The sequence below is a fragment of the Saccostrea cucullata genome, unplaced genomic scaffold (genome assembly GCF_032062105.1).
Source record: "Saccostrea cucullata isolate Sc308-1 unplaced genomic scaffold, CSIRO_AGI_Scuc_v1 ctg4637, whole genome shotgun sequence".
NCBI classification, from domain to species: Eukaryota; Metazoa; Mollusca; class Bivalvia; order Ostreida; family Ostreidae; genus Saccostrea; species Saccostrea cuccullata.
Window position 1 is genome coordinate 54,201 of NW_026918190.1, and position 23,339 is coordinate 77,539.

Here is a 23,339-nt window from a genome sequence, read left to right on the forward strand (position 1 = left end):
GCCCCAACTTTTATATTTAACGTCATTTTATATCCAAATTTGGTACAAATATTCGAATAATTTGTGTAAAAAAATGGAATACCTCTTCATATTGATAAAAATTATCAAAGATTTAGAACAGCAAAAATGGGGTCATCCACAGCAATCGTCGAGAACCCTTTGAGCTTTTGCAATGAATTTTACATATAATCATGGGCTAACCGGAGGGGACCCCTGGATTTTGATTTTGACAATGGTCAAACATTTCAAAGGTCAAGGTCATTTTTAAGCTTGTCATGTTTTTTTAAAACAATTTTTTTTTCACACACTCTAGAACCATTTGAGCTATCGCAATGAAATTTTGCTAACAATGCCAATGGCCATAACCTCTAATAAATGGAGATGAAACGAAATAAAATTTACATGTTTAAATTAAGTCTTGCTGTACTACTAAAAATGCTATCAGGTAATGTGCGCTTCACTGCTGCGAAACTAATAGAGTTACCCGGTAAAGAATCTGAAAACATCGACAATCTAGTTCAAGCTATTTGTGCAATTGATAGCGAACAAGGTGTTAAGTGTTATGGATACGTTGTTATGAATGAAGAAGACGATACAAACCGTGTGTGAAATTAAAAATCAGTCTGAGTAATTTTGTGAAACTTTCTCGACGTTGATTTTGACGTTACAATGTCGGTAAACCTTGCTCCGTGGTAACAAAACATGTTGCTTTAAAAATTGGCTAACATGAATCCTATTTACTCAAATGGAATGAAACTTCACGCTTCGACAAAATAATTTTTTTTATTTTCGAAAATGCTATGATCTATCACTACTGAATTAAATATCCCCTTAGATTCCAAAAAAATCCCCTGTTGTCCCCCTGTCTGTCCCTGACATTTTCCTGCGTCTCCTTGACTTTCTCTTATGATCCCCTGTCGTTGTCCCTGCTCTTCCTGTCCAGTCCCTGTCGTTGTCCCTACCTACTCTGTCTACTCCCTGTCGTCCCATGACATTCTCTGATCTCCCTGTCCAGTCCCTGTCGTCCCCTGTCGTTGTCCCTGCCTTTACTGACTTGCCCCTGTAGTAAAACATTTATTTTGGCCAAGAAAAGGAGTTCAAAATATAATCTTGATGCATTTAAGAGTAGAAAATGATATAGTCTTGAAAACTCTTAAGTGTTCTAAAAATATAGACTTCGTAATAAGTTAACACATTTTAAATGCCTTAACTAGATCCTCTGTAATTTAGTTTCTATGATTTGTGTTGCTTTTTTAGTTTGATAGCATTTCGGGGGGAAAAACGACAGAGAATTGTATCAATTCTAAAGGAGAAACAAATTACCAATTTATTGCTTCTTGTAATGCTAGACGGCATATACATGTACTTTATGAACCTTTTATATACTAGTATATTGAAAAACTTTTTCATTTATAATATGACTTACTTTGAAACATCTTTGAGCGTAATAACTGTCTACGTAAAAGATTTAAATAGTCGGAAATAAATGATCAAATCTATGCATTTGATATTTTTTTCTAATGAATAAAATTAACAAAAAATTAACTGAAAAGAACGATATATAAATGCAATTTTAAAACAAATGTCTAAGTAATAAATAAAAATTAGTAAATAAACTATGAATTTATTTTATTCATTCATTCTGTTATGAAAATACCGGTATATCTACAAATGGACAGAAATTAGAACGAATGTATGAATAGAGAGATACATAAGATAAATAGACAGATACATGAATAAAAAAAATAAATAATAAAATATCAATTTATTTATTTATTTTATTTTTTAAAATTGAAAATACAATAAAGAGCTATATGCGGTATACTGCATATCTTTGCCCCCATAAAAGTCAAATTTTGAAAAATTCTTGAAGTGTGCTGAATTCTATAAATTGTATAAGAAATATAAATTAACGTGACATATTATAGTTTCAAAGTAGTTAACTGACAATTTTTGTTTTTATGACGTCACAAACTAGTCAGACTTTATATCATTTTTCAGAAAGAGGACAAAATGGACAAAATTTCAACTATTATAGCTTTGAAAATTATAGAGCGCAAGTTTGCTCAGGAACAATACTGCAGTATTTACATATTTCATTGATATTATCACTCTACACAGTATATCAAAATATTGAGCCTGATCAGACCTGCGCTCGGTGATTTTTACTCAAAATATCGACGTAATATATACATTTTTCTGTAGAAATCATGCAAATTTAAAATTACGTCATTTTTGTGACGTCATTTCAAACATTTCGTAATTTCTTATGAAAATATCCATGGCCAGTGCTTTGAAGTTAGAATATACACCCGGCCTGTTTGAGAACATAATTAAATATTTCTCCGTCAAAGTTTGATTTGGGGGACAAATATTGATTATTACCGAATAAAGTTCTTTATCAATCATTTACTAGTTTATCCCCAAAATTTGATTTGTAAGTTTTATTTTATTTAAACAGTTTTTGTTTATCCTAAAATATGCTACAAAGTATTTTACATGCATATTAAAACGACTTTCAATTATTTTACGTCCATGACGAATATCAAAATAGTCGTCTTATTATGCACAATCTTAATTCTTCAATTTAATTTTTGATACTTTTACTTTGTTTTGATTGAAAAAAAATCAAACACAGTTCTGAAAGAACAGCAAAGCCATTGATAGTTTACCAGTGACTGGTGAGGAACATTGTTTACCACAAATTCGAAGCGCCACTGTATTTACCAAAGTGAAAGAAATTGTTTTAAACATGGTAAATGTCTTTTTTTTCTTCTGTATATTCAAAACTGAAGTACAGAAAAAAGAAGCGTCCTTTACCTTTTCACAAGAAAAGACTTGTATGGATGATTTTTCTATATTAAAATTAACTTTTTTATATGTACATATGTTTGCCTTTTAAGTGCATAAAAATACAAAATGTCAGCACATAATTATGTATTGGAAGAAAAGTCAACACCTAAATGTGGCTAATATTTTAAAATAAGATAATTACATGTATCAGCAAATTTCAATGATATATCTATTCTGAAATTTAAAATTACTTATATCTTATTTATTAATAGCGGTGCAAGGTGTTCCCTTGGTATTTACATTTTTCTCATGAATTTTTATCATTTCTATAATTTATAAAATTCTATCATTATAATTCATATAATTTAAAATATTATACATCAACTGTTTCGATACAATATGATTAACTTAAATAGGAATATTAAGTCTTCAGTTGGACACATCTGGTGAAATTTGCTGAATGGGGAAATACAAATACGTAGTGAATTAATTGTTGCTTATGTTTTCAATCTATATTACAGACCTTCAGATTGCTTTTATAAAATTGAAATATTCATGGGTATAAATACTTTATTTTACCCGTTATGTTCGTCTTGATTAAATCGATCTGAAGATCTGTAAGTCAAATGAAAAAAAAAACGTGAAGTCTAATGAACGTGAAATTTTATACAGTACAACATTTAACAGTGCAAGTGTTAACAAGTATAATTATATTACAAGTTATGTCGTTTACTAATTTTTATTTGAAAATTAAAATAAGTATACGACTATATATAGTCGTGTACTTATTTCAGTTTTCAAATAAAAATCAGTAAACGACAGTATATATACAACATTACAACAGAGATTTACAAGTAATATTCAACAACATTACAACAGAGATTTACAAGTAATAAACAACATTACAACAGAGATTTACAAGTAAAATACAACATTACAACAGAGATTTACAAGTAATATACAACATTACAACAGAGATTTACAAGTAATATTGTTCCTGCTATTTAAGGCTATTTTAAAAACATCTTATTTGCGAGATAACTATTTCATACAAAAAATCGTGAATTTTGGTTAACGTTTTGGTACATGAAGATTGTCTACACTTTTAACCAAAATTCTTACGTATATTGTCATCGATATCAATGACAACGAAACGATGTCACACCCATTCTCTAGTACCCTCTCCGTACGCACAAAAGTTGCAGTTTATTTTCGTAAACTACAAAATATGCCGCCACGGATACTATAAATTTGAAGTACAAAAATACTGTTTTATATTTGAAAATTTTTCTAGAGAAAGACACTGATGGCAAATAAACATTACGATTTCAACTAGTTTTCGATTTCTTCCCTTACTTAATATACATGTAGCGCTCAATGTAAATTATTACCTGCATTTAATAGTTTATGTCTCTCAGTTGAATCGTGTGGAAGCGTATGTTCTACGTGTACCTACGAACAATTTCTAAAACAAGGCAGACTACTGACAAAGTTGGTGATACAAGTATATCATCGTTTAAAGTCAACATTCTTGAAATTCTATGATTGATACAGTGACATTCTTTGCAAATACAACCTTTTGTCTATGGATTTCTCTACCTTGACAAGGGGCATAGAGTGGCTAACATAACAAATCGACAGGGAATGTTTACTTCTCCATGGCATTTGATCCTATTCTGATGTTTAAATTAGGTCCATGTTTGCTCTGCTCACAATCTGTTTAGTTTTATTGCAAGTTTGAGCATGGTTTCTTTTTCTTATGTACGAGGGCTGTTCAATAAATAATGTCATCGGTGCTCGGAAAGAATCAAAGAACGCTTTTCAATGATTTAGTCTTCATGATTTAACTTATTAATCTCTTTTAATCAAAACACATGTCCGTAACATTTTTATCCAATTTCTAATTGTTTTTAGAACTCATTTTTGGGTATGACCCATAGTATACAGGAAAATGGCAGATCCAATGATTTCCAGGACTTGTTCTTCCTTCTGAAAGGTGTTTTTTCAAGTTTGGAAATAGAAACAAGTCAAAAGGTCAAAGATCTGGCGAATATTGTTAATGTGAATAAACATTAACTTTCTGTTTATCCCGAAAACCCCTTTACTCTTCAGGGCGTGCGGGTTTGGACACTGTCATGAAGAAATTTAATGTAGTAGATTCCTGATTCTGGGTCCTTCCTCCAATAAACCTTTCGATGTTTTTGCAAAAAATTGCTTTCTAGACTCCTCCAGAAATTAAAATGTCTCCCCGAATACGAATTTGAACAACAATACCACTAATATTTAAGAAAATTGCATATAAATCTGTCTTAAAGTTTGTGCTCTTGCAATTCTTTGCTCTCGTCAGACCTTCGCTGTTTTTATCAAGTACATATTATGGTAAATTTTGTTTTGAGGGTTTTAAGCAATAGATTCAAGTTCCATTATCAAACAAACGTGGATAACTACAATCACTGATATTTTAAAATAATTGTTAAGACATTCGTACACGCTGTCGTTTTCACTCATTTTTCAAAATATAGGGTGACCTTTGAGTACTAAGCTTTTATTTTTTTTTTTTTTTTTTTTTTTTTTTTTTTTTTTTTTTTACCGTCAAACGCTTTTTAAAAACAGTGTAAACTACTCCCGAAATGATGTCTATCAAACTTGCTTTGTGTCTTAAAGTCAATCCTACATCATCAAATCTTATTTGTTGAAATTTGGAAAACAGTACATAAGTTGTTAAAATTTTTTGATGGCAAGGACGTTAACCATTTTTGATGCCCATTATATAATTTTTTATCATTGAAATCCACCTGCTCATTTGTCTATAAAACAGGCATTGGTTGCTGTAAATGTCACATATTTCAGTGAATATTACTTTGGGATTTTTAACAAGTTTTACAGCAGTTTTAACGAAGCTTTTGTTTTCACTATAGTTTACTAATTCTTTGCCATTCATTTATAATGCAGTGTCTCGAATAGCCCTTGTTTTCCATCTTCTCACAATGAATCTATGTGATGAAAAGTGGTCACATAAACTGTTATAAATTCATTAAAGATTCAATAATGAGAGAAACTCAAGCTTAATGTCATATGATATCTGTATTGTATGTCATATAGTTCAGGACAATATTTATTGAACAGCCCTCGTACGTATTTACATTTCGTCAAATAAAAATGATGTGCACCTGGTAATTTATAAAAATATCTGTAACATATACTCGATAAATTTTAGAGTTATAACTCTCATTGTTCAAGAAAATGGGCAAAAAGTTGTAAGTAGAATATAACCCGAAGTACACTATAAGTATTATAATGTTTTCATTAATTTCCAAAAAGAGAGTTAACTTTAAGTTTTTTAAATCATTAATAAGAACCTTAATGATATACAAGTACAATGTAAGTAAAACTGTATACATAATATGTAAAGAAAACCAACTATTATAATAACTTATGAAGAAAATGATGTTCAGGCCACAAAACAGTGATATGTTCCGGAATAAAGATGTCACAATATTAGACTAGAATTATATTTCAGTGAAATTGACTATGGAAAAATGTAACCAAAGAAACATTCAAATTTTTCCACTCTTGGTATACATGTTTATGCTTTTTATTTTTGAGAAGTAGCGATTCCTTGCATTTGACAATGTCTGCAAAGAAACCAAATGCATATTATAAAACATTTTTGTTTTGAGTTGCAGAATCATCCTAGACTCACAATTTTACACCTTGTCACAGCCAAACCAAAATATTGATTTAAGAATAAGCAAGTAAATTACATTAAGAGTAATTTAAATATTTATGACAGGGAGGGGTTGAAGGGATGTAAAACAATATATATGACAACCGTTTGGCTCAAAGCAATAGCAGTACTATCTGACGGAAGTTAGTAGCACTGCATCCAAAGCAAAATGTCTTTTTCCATAGGAGCATGCGCAGTTCTTGTCTTTGCAGTATACTGTTCTGGTGCAGAGGTAAGGTTATCAAAGCTTTTATCAGTTTCATTCACATTTTAGTTTTTTTCAAATCAAATGACAGATATGAACTTACTTAATCGAAAAAAAGAAAACAGGAATTTCATTAAAAAAGACTTTGAAAAACATCAATAGGATTGCAGCTCATACATATATTGTATACCATTTTTATCATTGTACCCAATACCCTTTATACTGTAAATACCCTTTATACTGTAAAACCAAGCGCAAGTAAAAAATAAATACACGAAATGTAAATAAAATATCAAAATAATAATAATAAAAAATATGATATTAAAAGAAGGGGTAACATAAGTACTTTAAGAATTGTGAAAAAACTTAAATAGTAAAGATTTTATAGACTCATGACAACTATAACAGAAAATTAATTATACACCAAACAAAAGTTTTTACACACATGCTTAAAACAAAGGTTTTTTCCCCCAGAAATCGTGGAAGTAAAATAATAAAGTTTACCCAAACAAAAAACTTTTTTCCTTCATTGTTTCTCTGTGATTTCCTACAAAGTGACTAAATTGTATATTTATATAGAATGATGGACAAAAAGTAGAATTTTGAACATCATAAAAGGTCTATAATTTCATGATATTAAGAAATTGATATAAATCCTCAATTAAAACCAAAAATAAGGCCAAAATATACACCATTTATGCATCCACATTTTTTTGTTTGTAGCAGATAGTCTAAAAATTTATAACTTACGATGAATTGATGGAATATTAAGTCTTGAGATAGTAGTCATTTTCCCCCATATGCATTTTCTTTTATTGTAAAGTTTACTAAATAAAATCAATATCCCTTCAAACAAAAGCATAATAAACACCATCTAAAGTAGATGTTGTTCCTATATTTGTTTAAAGGAGATAACTTACATTATATGCTGAAAATACAATAAACTATGAAACATACATTTGCAGATGTACGGAAATAAACAGATACCTGAATTCACCCTAAAGTCATTATTTGAAAGAGACATTGGTAAGCATAAATTAACTCAACATTACTACCAGAATTGGCCGACGACTTCTTTATGCGTTTTCGCGTGAATTCATCTTACTTACTTCTTTAAAATTCTGACTGATTGTCTGTTGGTCATTCCAGAGGGAATGGAGCTCATTGACATTTCAAGTTTACATGAAGTTAGCAAAGATAGGAAAAGGTGAGCCGACAAAACTCCTGTATTAAGTTTATTATTATTTTTTATTTATACATGTATATTTATTAATTTTTTAAAAGTAGTTCAGTATATTATTGCAGATATCTATAAAACACATCAAATGGAGGCAAATAAAAAAATCAAGATGAAGAAATTTTGGCGCCAAGTCCCCTAATTTGTGTAGTTTTATACACATAAAAGGGCCATTCATGAAATGCGTGGAAAATTTCGCTCTTCGTCACATTTTTTTTAAAAAACAAATTTTAAGATGAATATATTTCATCGTAAAAGCATTCATTTTGTCGATTTGTAAAGTTTCATTTGATTTAATTAAATGAAATTAATGTTAATTACTAGTATATCATTTCAAATACCATTGTTACGTCAAAAACAACGTTCGAAAGAGATTCTAATTATAACTCTCCCTCGTCAGTTATCACGTGGTCTGTAGCATTTTTAGTTACTCTATTTCTTTAAAAAAGGTTTCCAGATCGCCTAACCTTAGTTTGCTATCAAATGTTCGAGTAGCATGTTAGTCTGTTGGAATTAACTTTTCTCAAATTCTTCACCGTGCAGCTTCGCTTATACAATTTGCTATAGATACGGAACAGTGAAGTCGAATATCACTTGACACATTTTCTTTTTCTTCGAAAACCGTTCAGTCTGGCAAACTTTATATCAGCCTAGTTCCTCCTGTATTTCCAGAGTTCCAAATTTTGTTTTACAGGTTTCCATGGTGCAATTAAAAATAAAAATGCTACTCGCTGCTACTTCTGCAATCTCTTCTTTTGCTTTTTTTCCTAGAGGACTTAGGCTACCTGTCAACCAAACTTAATTCCTTTTAAAAAAAAGAAAAGAATGTATATTGCATTACATCTTGGCATACTAAAGGTTATACATGTAAAGTGACGTGAGACTACGCACTGTATGGAGATAACGAACAGTATTCGAGTTCAAAAGTTCATTTAACATTACAAAATATGAACGGAGCAAACATGGACCTCTAAAACATCAGAGGTGGGATCAGGTGCCATGGATGAATGAGCATCCCCTGCCAGCCGTTCACCCAGCCGTTTGCTTCTTGTCATGTTCGGGGAAAACCCTGAAAAATCCGTGGACAACTGTTAGATAATCCTTCTGTTTTTCTACTTAATAAAATTGCTTTGTTGAAATCTACATTCATTTGAATTCCATAATTATAACATGAACCCTATGGAGATAACGAACAGTATTCAAGATCAAAAGTCCATAAAACAACACAAAACAGGAGAAGAGCAAACACGGACTTCAAAAACATCAGAACTGGGATCAGGTGTCATAGAGGAGTGAGCATCCCCTGCCGACCGGTCACACCCGCCGTTTGCTCCTTATTATGTTCGGGAAAAACCGGATAAATCCGCGGACAACTAAATAAAAGTGATTTGTTGAAATCTACATTCATTTGAATTTAATATTTATAACAGAAAAGAATATAATTGTTTTTCTATGACTTTTTCTGTACAGACCAAATAGAAAATTAAAATACCTTTCATGATCCCAGTATACCAAAAGGAAGAGTAATTTAACGTTGATATGCAGGAAATTTAAAATAATTGTGTATGAATTGATTTATAGATCAAATGTTCGGAGTACCAGAGGATTATTACCAACAGAACTCAGCTTGTCAGCTTTTGGGGAGGATTATCAGTTACAAGTATCTAAACCGGAATCCGTGTTGCACCCGGAAGCCAGGATTGTAACAAGAAATAACAACGGCGAGAAAGAGTGGAAAGGAATAATTCCGGATTGCTTTTTGGTCGGTCATGTGACCTCACACAACGGCACTGCTTCCCTGTCGCATTGTGAAGGCTTGGTATATATTCATGCATAAGGATTTTTTTTATTTTATAGGGGCTTTATTAGATCATCTCTTCGCAAGTTCTGTAGTCTATAAAACCACAATGTCATAAAATACAGTATAATTTATCATTGAGTCGAATGCTGATTGATGTTTTTCAAGCAAATTTCAAACCCATTATTTACGCATTGAATTGGTTAGATATTTTTCTCTCGCAATTTAGAAAAGCAAGAGCGTATAAGCATCCTGTATATTTCATCAGCTTTACTCTCAGTTTTTCTCCGTTATTATTCAAGAGTGTTCGACTATTTTCTTTACCGCGTAAATATCATTAATGCAAGGATTAATACAAATTAAAGGAGTTCCATTTTAGTTTATATAATATGTTAAAATAGTATGCATCCCTCTTGGGTGTTTCTTTTCGCATTACTTAAGGCCGCCATGTAATCAAATTGCAGTCGGCGGAGCTAGTAACTGTATTTCTCCCTAGCGTTTATTTTAAGCCAAATTCTAAGAAATCTTATTAGAGCTTTTTTCAACTCTCTGTATATAGCCGCTAATATAGACAAGACACGTTCATACCAGAAAAAAAGAAGTACATTTAATCACTAATTTGAACCTGTTATTTAGCTGGGATCTATTATAATAAAAGTATATAGTTCAGGGACAGTAGATGTAAAGTTTCTTTATGAATAAATAGTACAAACTTAAAATCTATTTATAGCTATAAGTATTTCGTGTTTCTATGCTTCTTTGATTTAACTCCGCCCAGAAACCAATCGGCTTTGAAAAGGTTGTCCAATAAGCGAGGACATTGCTTAACGTCGATCGAAACGAAGAGTGAAAAGAAGCCGCTTCGATTAAGCTCCACCCCACACCAAACTTACCCGAAGAAAACCGTACGGTTGAAAACCTCGGCCTTTAAGTGAAATCTACAATAGAAACAAAAAATATATATCTACATTAAACAATTTTGATGTTTAGAAAGGATCACTAACCACACCATCTGGAGATTTTCAATTGAGAGAACTCCCCAAAATTCACAACAAAGGACTCAATTTCTCAGATGAAGACACAGTCCTTGTTATTGGTAAAACAAGACCACAGAGCGGGACAAGTTTAAAGGATAATGGTAAGATTTGGTCATATTGATCTGTATAATAACGCATCTACATACAGTGTAAACGGATTACCAATTGCCGATTTGCATGTTACATCAACTTTAATTTTAAAAATAATATTTTTAGGTAAAACGTTTTTTCTACTATACGTTATTGTAAAAGCCTATTTTTCTCAAAGACTTCAGACTTTCTGCTCTTGATGACCAATTAATTAAACTAAAGAACAAATATAGAAGACAGACTGCCTCAAAGGATGTCGTTGTTGAATTGGCTGTGTATACAGACACAGACTTTACGGCAATGCTTCACCAGAAAGAAACCGCTAAGAGAATTGAACTTATGATCTTGAAGTACAATGGGGTATATAAAAAAAATACATATTTCTGAATAGATGAGACATAACAATTCTGTTCACTCAATCTTTAAACGGAGCTACTATTGTAATTTCGTTTGATTAATTTAGGTGCAGTTCGAATTTTCTCGTCCGGAACTCGGTTACAACGTAAAACTACAGATTAAATATCTGAGTTTTTGGGAAACAGACCCGGTAATTGTATTACGTTTTTCATTGGTTACAAGTTATGAACTTAATTCATTCTGTTTGTAAGGCCTATTTTAATTTGTTGAAAATGGAATTTATATTGTATAACCCGGGTTGCCCACCTTAAAGGTGTAACAATCCGCTTAATGCAACAATTTAAAAAAAGAATCTCTAATTGCTATTACTTGTATACATGTATCATGTATATAATTATATAATTATATGAATTTTGATGGTCGACATTTATTTTTATTGAGAAATTTATTGCATATAATATTTACAGCCCGCTTACAACAACTCGTTCTATGTTCACGTTGCGCTGCATACATTTTGTGAAGTAGTCTACGACAACCCAATTAAATACGACATTTTATATCTTCATAGTGGGTGAGTACCCATAGATTTTTAAAGCAATTTGTAGTCACTTGAATAGGTTTAAATATTTTAAAACTAGTACTCTTTTCTAGCTAACTGATTGAGTTATCTCTCTTGGGCTTTATATTAAATACATACATGTACTCTAACTCTATGTTCGAGTTATCTCTCTTAGGCCTTCATCTCCTTAAAATCTTTTAGGGGCAGACCAACACAAGCTGGGGGAGGTGCCTGGCAGTTTGGTACTTGTGATCCTTACAGGAGATGTGCTATTGACAGACAGGAAGTAGTATCACATTCAGCTACCGTCCACGAACTAGGACACATGTAAAAATTATGATTTTTCACAATCTGATATTTCGTGACCAAGATTTGCTATAATGATAATAGATTTAGATTATCTTTCCACATACATAATTATATGTTTTTTTTTACTTTGTCAATAATCATTATATTAATAATTAATAATTATTATTATTAAAAATATTACGATAATGTTACATATGCACTCTTTTTGAAACGAAAAGTAAGCAAATTAGGGACCGTCTTATCTAACCGATTTTTCGGGATCGAGCTTAACCAGTGGAAAAATCTTTTCTTAATTACTTGTACACATGTATTTCAAGATTAATTATCTGTCATATTTAATGAAATTTTCTCTTGATTTTGTTCAAGTATGGGAATGTGGCACGACGCAGATGTAGGATGTACCGGAAGTGACACAGGCGTGATGGGAGGAAAAGGGACCGGATTTAGTTCTTGCAGCATCAGAGACTTTGATAAATTTCTTCAGTACGTCTAAAGAATTATTTGAATTTTGTTTTAGCAGTTAATTTTTAATCATTAAATGATATTATTACAAACAAAACTTAAATTTTTCTGCAGAGAAATCTTCAAAGAAAAACATTATAGAGGTTATTGGTAACCTTTCACCAAAACTTTTTTGACCTTAACGGCCCGAACGGCTACTCACCAAAAATCAGCATCACACCCAATTAAGGGTCCCTCTTAAGGAGTATAGATAGACCTACCCGAGTTTACCCGGATAAGTAATATTCAGTAAATCACCCCTTAGTTTATGATGTGGTAATTAGATGATGGTTTTGGCGAGTTGCCATGCTCTACGTATGAGCAATTTCTAAAACGAGGTTAATTTATTGACAAACAAGTTGATGAAACAAGAATATAAGCAGTCCCGTTTACATTGGTCATCATTTCGTCAGTTCTATGGTCGATATAATGACTTTGTCAGCAAATACAATTTACAATTTGTAAATTACTTCAATTGCTGACAAACCTAATAAAGTTTTTACTTTGGGAAATAGATTGGGTTTTTTATATCCTTTTTTATGTAATAGTTCTGAATTCTGAAGTACACTGTATATGCCATCCGTTTAACAAAGTTGCTACAAACAAATATGAAATTATGATAGCGTAAGATAATAAATCTGAATATTAATATGCTAATTTCAGAAGTAAGAAGGCACAGTGTCTATTTCAAGAAGATGTTCCAAATAGCAAAAGTTACGGTCCACAAGAACCCGTTCTCATAGGTAAATCGGAGCTAAATTTTAAATGATGCAAACCACAAAGCGTACATGTTAATTCAAACTTTATTTTTGATTGAAATTGACTTTTGATTGATACATTGGCTTTGATGTGGAAATAATGTTCTTCAGTTAAGACATTTGTTTGTTTGTTGTTTTATGTCCCTGTCGAGATTGTTTTCACTCTTTTGGAGACGCCACAAATTGTCGGTGGGGGCTTGTTTCCAATCATATTGAGACGCCACCACTTGTTGTTGGGGGCTTGTTTCCAATCATATTGAGATGCCACCACTTGTTGGTGGGGGCTTGTTTCCAATCATATTGAGACGCCACCACTTGTTGGTGGGGGCTTGTTTCTGTTCATATTGAGACGCCACCACTTGTCGGTGGGGGCTTGTTTCCAATCATATTGAGACGCCACCACTTGTCGGTGGGGGCTTGTTTCCAATCATATTGAGACGCCAACTCTTGTTGGTGGGGGCTTGTCTCTACTCACATCGAGAAGCCACCACTTATTGGTGCGGGATTGTTTCCACTCATATCGAGATGCCACTACTTGTTGTTGGGGGCTTGTTTCCATCATATCGATACGCCACCACTTGTTGGTGTGGGATTGTTTCAAATCATATACGCCACCACTTGTTGGCGGGGGCTTGTTTCCACTCATATCGAGATGCCACCACTTGTTGGTGGGGTATTGCTTCCACTAATTTCGAGACGCCACCACTTTTCGATGGAGGCTGCGATCGAAACATCTATTCGATATTCAGGTTTATTAAGCACTGAAGGATCAGCGTGTCAGCTCCTACTGCGACAAGGGACCTTGTCTCATCCGAAGGACCGGTCTCCGCGTCCCGCTGTGGGATTCGAACTCGAGATGTTAGGATCAACTCCTTATAACGCAACAACAAAACAAACGCTCAAATCAATGTGCAATGCGGACGACTTCACTGGGAAAGAAAACAAATTACATGTTATGACTTTATCTGTTGCTTTGTTCTATATTTCTGTTTAAGAAATTCTGACAAATGTTTCATGCGTACAAATAAATGTAAAAGAAATGTTTCTTAAACATTGGATTCATTACTATTAAAGGTCAAAAGTACAGTGCAGACGAAATATGCGAGCTACATTTTGGTCAGAACTTCCACATCCGGAATTTCTCCTACCTCCCGGTAATAAAAACTTTTTATGATGAAATATTGTAATGGAATCATTAAAATAAAAAAATGCTTTCTTTGGTTAAATTGTTAGTACGAGAATTAATGTCGAAGCTGTTGCTTTACGCGGGTTATGTAATTTTTTTCTACAATAGCTGCGACATTAATTCCCCGCTCTTACAAAGACATGTTATTGTTTATATTTACATCTGTTTTAAAAAACATTAAAAGTTAAATTAAATATGTTAAATATTGTATAATAGATGAATATATAATTGTATGCATAAATGTTGGAAAAACCATTGTTCAAGAAATCTATGCACGTGGCTTGCTTAGTGTCGTTTAAGCACTGATTAATGACAATAGTCTTCATAAGAAAATAAGGAAAAAAATTTCATGGAATATAAATATTAATTGTTTGTAGCCATGTGAGATTATATACAGCTGTGTAGATTATAAAGAAGGCGAGTTGTTTGGACAAATGTTTACTCAATACATGGCAAGTCCACCTGGAATATATTGCGGTGAAGGAAAGGTAAGTTCTATAGGACTACTAAGCTAAGATTGATTGTATATTGTTTAACGTCTCTCTCGAGAATTTTTCACTCACATGGAGACGCCACCACTTGCCGTTGGAGAGTGCAAATTTTGTCCTTGACTCGGCACTGAGGGCCATTGAGCCGGGAGGGATTTTTTTCGTGCCAGCATCTACTGCGACACGGGACCTCGGTTTATACGGTCTCATCCAAAGGACCGGTCTCCACGTCCCACAGTAGGATTGGAACCCGTGACGTAAGGATTGACTCCTTACTTTGCGACTCTACTGTCTCTAGAGCAGACTTCTAACCACTGCGTCACGCGGGCGGCTACGAAGCTAAGAAATGCAGATTGAATGCTTTTGAAAATCCTTTTATACTAACTGTAAGATAAGTATCTAAAGTGATTTTTTTCAGCTTTGCCTGAATCATAAATGTCAGACATTTGAAGAGGTCAATATGAAATCTGGTGTTGTCAGGCCCCGGGGGATGGGGACAGTGGGCAGATTGGCAGCCCTGCTCCAGGACTTGTGGGACAGGGTTAACTTACAGGAGGAGATTCTGCAACAATCCAAGGTTTTAAATATTGAATCTACAATAAAAAATCAAATATTTCCGTGGAATCAATTTTTCATAAGTAGAGAACAAAATGATGAAGAAGCGTTGCAATTAAGTTGATAATTTTTTGGAGGATATGCATTCACGAATTTCAGTATAATCAAATTTTGCACTTTATGGACAATCTTATTCTTATGTTTGCCAAGTAATATTGATGTTCTGTCAAAATCTACAGATATATTAGATTTATATAAAAAAAAACGGCCACTCTTCAATATCACTCCAAAGCTCTTTACTAAATGACATTCAACAAAAAGATGTTCATTTGACTCAATAGAGAGGTTTAGCAAACCAACGTGTACGCGTACGTGTACGTGTAGCACCAGAAATCTGTGCATTACGTCATCACTTTTGCTAATGACGAATTTCTACACGTATCTTCTTACGCAAATAACGTGTACATTGCCAAGTACACGTAATTTAAAACTTGTAGCTTATAATTCTTTAACTGCTGTTTATTTTTCAAAAAGTGTGCGTTTTTCTGAAACCTGAATATTTAATGCAAATACTGATATAAGAACTGGACGTCAGTTGAAAAATATTGATTTATAAGGAGTTAAAATAGCAACATCTAGATTTTCGAAAAAGATTTTGACCGATTAAAAATATGAGAACTCTGTACTTTCTTTTTCTCATAAGTACATGCATATATTTATGTAGAACGGTGATAAACGAATTAAAATTATTGCTTTTGCGGATGATATTTAAATGTAAACCACTTTTACGTTTAAAAACTTACAAGTACAAGTACAGGTTATACTTTGCTAAACAAGAAAAAAATGTTGACGTGTACGTGTAATTCTAACTTGTAGTTTACACGTACATGTACACGTACAAGTGAGCTTGCTAAACCTCTCTAATGTCAGTCTTACAGAAACTACAAGCTGGAGTATCCTTTATCTTAAGTTTAAAAAGATTTAAATTTGTTGGAACTATTCTATGTAAAATTTGAAATTGTAGCCACTGAACTTTTGATTCTTGTTTGATTTTTAAAGGAAGTTCAAAAATTTTACTCCATTTGGGCAAGATGAATAGATATATATTTTCATTCCATTTTAAAATTGAAGTACTTGTTTCTTTTTTCTATTAATAAGAATATCATACATGTCTTTACAATCTTTAATTTTGATATAAAATATCTTCACAGAACTGGGTACATTTTGTCTCTAAGAAAAACCAAATTCATTTATTTTGTTTTTTGTTAACAAATCTCTCTATCATATACAGCCTGTTTCAAACCAGAAAATTCAACTAGATTTGTTTTTACACCAAGATCTTTATATTAAACGTGTCTAGGCTTTAGAAATTATTTATGAAAGCAAAACCAGCATTAAAATAACTTTTAATAAAGACAGAAGACCCACATATGATGATTTTTGGATTATACCAGATGTAATCTTGGAATATATTTTATTTTCTGTTGTTCTTCACAACATATTTTAAGCTATCTTCTAAGGACTTCGAACAAAAAAAGATTTTGTTATTTCCTTACATAATTAAGCAGTAAAGTCTTTACCCATTAATCAAAGATTTTTAATGTCTGTATGCATTGGTGATTGAATTAATGTTACCCACTTGGAATCAAATTGGATTTATCTTCAAAAAACTTGTTTTTGCTTATGGATGATTATAACTGAGAAAAAATATCAGAAAGTTTGAACAAAGTAACGGTGTACACTGTATATTATATAATTTCAATATTACTTTTTTATATCGATATAAAGCCCTTTGAACCACCCGGGTTGTGAAGGCGGAGATGACAATGGATATGAATCTAGGACTTGTAATCCGCAGGTAGGCAAACCAAAAAGAACACGTTCACAATCACTGATATTGTAAAGCGTACTCATCATTGGATCTAATAATTAAAGTAAAGAACGTGCAAATATTGTACCTGAAATGATAAATTAATATAGTTTATAATTAATTTAAGCCCTGTCCAAACGACAGTTCCGACATGAACACCCTTATAAATCAGCGGGCGTCTGAAACCTGCAGTAGATTGTTAAAGAATAAAGTATTGGACTCTACAAAGTACACATCAGTTGGGAGGAAAATGGACTGGCATGGTAAGAGAGAGAGAGAGAGCGTCTTTAATTTTAATTTGTTCACATATATAAAATAATTGAAAAGTCTGCTGCTTTACAAATGTAGCCTGTAATTTCGTTTCTACATCGTAACTGAGTATAATCTAGAAATTCACGAAAAAACTTAATGATATGTTGGAGACTCTTTAAAAACTCACTACTTTAGGTCATTTAAAGTGTGAGGTGTCATGTGATCCGGTGCCGGGGTACACGACGCCCGGTTTTACAAGGTTTGGCTTAATCCCCCAGGGAACTCTGTGTGAAGGACCCGCTGAAGAATTGGGCCAAAAGTGGTCAGATTACAGCTACAGATGTCTTGACGGCTATTGCAGGGTATACAGTAATGCACGATTATACCGAACAGTGATAAAGCCTTCTCTTGTTTATAACGAAATTTCACTATTTATAATTGATAATATAAGATGTTAAATGCAACAAAAGTATTTCGGTTGCCCCTGGCAATTAGCTATATATGTGTTCTGAAGTATTTAAACATATACAACGAATGAATATTAGTACTTTAGATGAAGAGAACAAGTCTATTGATATGTTCACCCTGATAGTGTAATATATATAAAATGTATTTTGTCTTAGTTTTTCGGTTGTAACGGTGAGCTCAACGCTAAATATGACGTCTGCGGTGTTTGTAAAGGAGATGGTTCTACGTGTGACGTAGTAAAAGGAGTGTATACGGAGACAACAGCATTAGGTATGTACCCTACCATTACTTATATACTAAAATATATTATACATTTTTTAAACCTGTTATTTACAGCCCTGTATAACGGTGAGATTAAAGAAGGGTTTAGAGGAATTAAAAAATCAAATGTTTAAATGAAAAAGGGAGGATATAGCAATGATTGATCGACCTCAAACAATACAAAACTGTGAATAGGTCATAAACATTGTCCCCTCGACACTCAAGAGGTGGGATTAGGTGCCTAGGTGACACAAGCATCCCTTATTTTATCGGTCACTCCCGCCATGAGCCATATGTATTGATCAATTAGACAGAACATTTTGTAGAAAAAAATTAGTACTAAAGAAAGGGCTCATATAGTGTATGAAACAAGGCAGCCTAAAAAGACCCAGACGAGTGATAAATTTGCTATTTAAGGTCATTTAAATGACCATATCATTTAGGAAATATTGACTTTAAATAAGACCTTCGAAAATTTATTAATTCACATTCATCTCGAATGAAATTGATTTTCTTTACTGTGTCAATGAATTAACTTACTGTTTTCAGGTACAAGAAAGATAATCACAAAGATACCCGTTGGAGCGACTAATATACGTTTCTGGTTTGACTGGCAAACAATCATGAGGGAAAACTATGTAGGTAATATATTTGCATTCTTCAAAATCTGGCAAACTTAACCTACCGTATGTTTTCAACAGGTTTTTATTGTATTGTATTCGCAGATTCTTCATTCGAGTACATGTATTCGGAGGCAATTTGTTACTTAGATCTTGCAAAATAAATTATCTTTTTATAAAAATGAATTCATCTGCATTTTTCTCAGAAATCTACAACAAAGATGGACGTGTAATTCTGTCTAGCATTCAACAATTGATATGGGATACCACAAAAAACCCAACAAATTTCGCCGGTACGTATTGGATGTATACTTTCTGGCGTCAAGATCTCTATGCTAAAGGACCCCTCACCGAACCCGTCATCATTAAGGTAAAGTCTCAATAGTCTTTATCAGTCAAAAGGAATACTTATAAAGTAAACCAACTACTGCAAATTACGTTTTACTAGCGAAAACTTTATGTTTGCGTTTACAAGCAAGACGGTGTACTCACGAAAATTTCATTCTAATGTACATTAGTTTTCCAAAGATAATATACAGTGCCGACCAGACCCAACCTGACACCCAAGCAGTCCCAGAAATCAGTCCCCAGGACTGCTTTGGGACCGCTGTGGGACTGCTCTGGGACTGCTTAGTGTCAGGTTGGGTCTGGTCGGTACTGTACTTGTGAAGCAGTAACCAATATTCATGACAGTTTTGTCTCGATCGCTAATAAGTGTAAATGTTTCTCTCGCGAAAACAAGATGTATGGAATCATTCTTCACAAAATTTGTTTGTGACAAGTAGTCGGATAATAGCTCTTTGGAACTAATGTTTTTTGTTGATTTACCCGACCTTAAATAAAAATTATCTATTTTTTATCTTATGACTAGAAAAAATATTTACTCGTAAATAAAGGTCGGCAAACTTATAGATATTTAAAGGTGATTTACAGTACGTATTTATAAAATGCATCATTCAATAATCTTTTCAGCACTACAGATATGGTGACAAGAAAAATACTGGTATTAACTATACGTATTCAGTACCAAAATCTGGTAAGTGGACACGTGTTAACATAAAAATATTTTGTTTGTAAAGCAGTCATTACTATTTATGCATATATATTTATAAAGTAAATTTTATTTTACTTTAGGTCAATAAATAATCATAATCATGTTGATTAATATAAAAGTGTCCTCCCATGCTTACAATGAGAGTATAGTATATTAAAAGTCGGTTAATATTGTGTATATCCTTTGAAGCAAAGACTTGTCAAGGGCAGTGTGCTAACGGTGGAACATTCAACACAGAGATCTGCTCATGTGACTGTCCCAGTGGATTTTATGGTGAGGCCATACGATTAAATCCATGTTTTCTTAACTTATATGAATCCCATTATAAATGGTGAAAATTTAGTATTATTTTCGGAAAAATACCATGGCTGTTGTGAAATATGTGGAAATTACAAAGAGTATTCGAGCTCAAACGTGGATATCCAAAACATCACAGGTGAGAGCAGGTGTCATGAAGGAGTTAGCATCCTCTGCCAACCTTTGTAGTACATGTACTTATACATATACATGTAAGACCAATATATACATGTAACAAGGAATTGAAGGAAAATACAGATATTGTCGCTGAGATTTTTAAGCAAACTTTGGCCAGGGAGGTTTAATGTAATACATTAAATTTTAAGGTACGAATTTTGATGCACCAGAAGTGCACTCCGACAAATTATGTTTCTAGGGAAAATAATGTATATCAAATATGTGCACCTCTGACTCCACTACTTAGTAGTGGAGTCAGAGGTGCATATACAAAGAATGAATATACTGGACATAAAACATAGGGAAAATGATAAAAGGATTGAATGGTTTCATATTTAAAAGATCCCATATAAATTCTGCCAATTATCACAACTGATTTCTAAAACAGGAACTGATTGCACAAGTCACTGTAACACTTACTGCTTCAACGGTGCAACAGTTGATCAGTCCAACTGCGCATGTCAGTGTAAGGAACACCAGACCGGAAGTCAGTGTAAATGTGAAGCAGGATACGGCGGAGAAGACTGTAAAACGAAAATATAGAACAACACGACGAACTGATGTATCAAAACAATAATAATATTCCGATATAACTATTTTCTTCCTCATTTCTGAAAGTCTTTTTTTCAACTGACTGCCCCAGGAACAATTTAAAGCAACATGTCTAGATGAATTTCTCCTGAATTTTGTACTTGTTATTTTAACTTCTTTAAATTGTTCTTTTGGAAGTCATAGATCTTTATGCACATAGACCATTCACAGGCGCTTGACGTTTTAACCTTTCTTTTCATAAATAAAAATATCCTCTATATTACATAGAATATATAGAGGATATTTTTATTTATGAAAAGCAAGGTTAAAAAGTTCAATCGCCTGTGAAACCATTATACAAGATACAAGATACAAGATTTTATTAACCCGGAGGAGTAAAAAGATTTACAAATAGAAGGAGGAGGATCCAAATGACAGAACAAGCATGATGATGATATTACAAATAAAGAGCAATTGTTAAAAAAAAAAACCCAAAAAAAGTATATAAGAGATATACTGAATATACATACATGTATCGTATTGTAAGTTACATACAAATATATATAATTTATACATATATATATATAGTTAAAGGCAAGAAACTGGGAAAGAGGTATATAATTTTTTTTTATGCTTATCACAATATCTTCAATTAAGGTAAATTACTAAGGAATCCAGCAAGTGATCTAAGGATGTCTGGGTCTTCATTAGTCATGAGCCAATAAAATTGATTATCATAAGATAGAGACTGAAAATTTTTACATTTAATTTTACAAATATTTATGAGTTCAAGTCTTTGTACATTAAGATGAGGACAAACAAGGAGAAAATGAATTTCATCCTGAATCTCGTTGTGATGACAAAGTGAACAAATTCGTTCCTCTCTAGGTATTTTTTGATAACGTCCAATTTCAATTTTAAGCCTGTGAGCCGATATTCTTAACTTTGTTAAAACTGATCTATGTTGATTGTTTGTAAGAATATCTAGATAAGGTTCAAAACAAAATTTAGTCTTTATGCTGGTAAAGGTAGACAATTTGCCATCTTTATGTAAATTCCTGTCTTTTTCCCATGTTAATTTATAGAAATTCAGTAATATTCTTTTCAAATTGATTTTAAATTGTGGGGTTGACATACCTAGGAAATCACTAATTTTAATATCAATATGGTTAAGTAAGAAGTTAACACAAGAATACCATGAAGTAAAACCATTTTGGTGTAGTGTTTTAGAGCAGTTAAAAGCCTCACTAAGCAAGGGAAATTCACCATCTAGATTCTCTAATCTATGCCAGTATGACAACATATTTTTAATGACATCAAAATGTAAATTCAAACGTCCTAGCTCAGATCTTACAGCAAAATTGCTGCTTTTACCATGAACCATTAGTAAATGTTTGTAAAATTTAAGATTTAGAATTTCGCCTTCTAAGCTTTGGTATATTTTGTCTAGTGTTATATTTGGATTTCTCTTAAATTTAGAGGTTGTTGGGTAAAAAAAACCCATAACTCTGAACCATACACGATAATGGGTTTAATAGTGTGGTCAAATACATTTAAAGCAGTTCTAATTGATGGATTAAATGTGAGAAAGTCTTTTTGAAGTTTGAAATAGGCTTTTTTGGCTTTGTTACAACAATCATTTTTAGCATTACTTAGTGTTCCAGATGCATTAACAGTCAGACCCAGATACTTGTATTGTTTAACACATTCAATATTGTTGTTATCCAGATGGAAGGGAATTTTAACGTGTTTACCAGATGAATTGAAGACTATAATTTTGTTTTCTTTGTATTAACTTTGAGACACCAGTCCTTACAGTATGTACTTAGTATATCGAGTTTTTCTTGTAGACCTTCAGCAGTTGGGGAGAGAAGTGCCATGTCATCAGCATATATTAGGCAATGAATGGACATAGATGAATCATTGTTTAATTTTACAAAACTTTTAGAATTTGACAGATAATTTGATAGATCATTGAGATAAATCTTGAATAGGTTTGGGCTCATGTTATCACCTTGTCTAACCCCATTGTAAGTACGGAAGTGACCAATTAATTTGTTACCCAGTTTAATAGAAGAATAGCTTTTAGAATACATATCCTTAACAATTGAGTAAAATTTAGTGCTAATACCAGCTTTTAGTAGTTTAAGCTTCAGACCAGCATGGTTTATACTATCGAAGGCCTTATGAAAGTCAACAAAGCAAGCAT

The 23,339-nt window shown here is 32.5% G+C and overlaps 1 pseudogene; it reads left to right on the top strand.

The window, feature by feature from the left end:
* Nucleotides 1–12,479: 12,479 nt before the first annotated feature.
* On the top strand, nucleotides 12,480–21,183 carry LOC134259011 (A disintegrin and metalloproteinase with thrombospondin motifs 18-like; annotated as a pseudogene).
* Nucleotides 21,184–23,339: the final 2,156 nt, after the last annotated feature.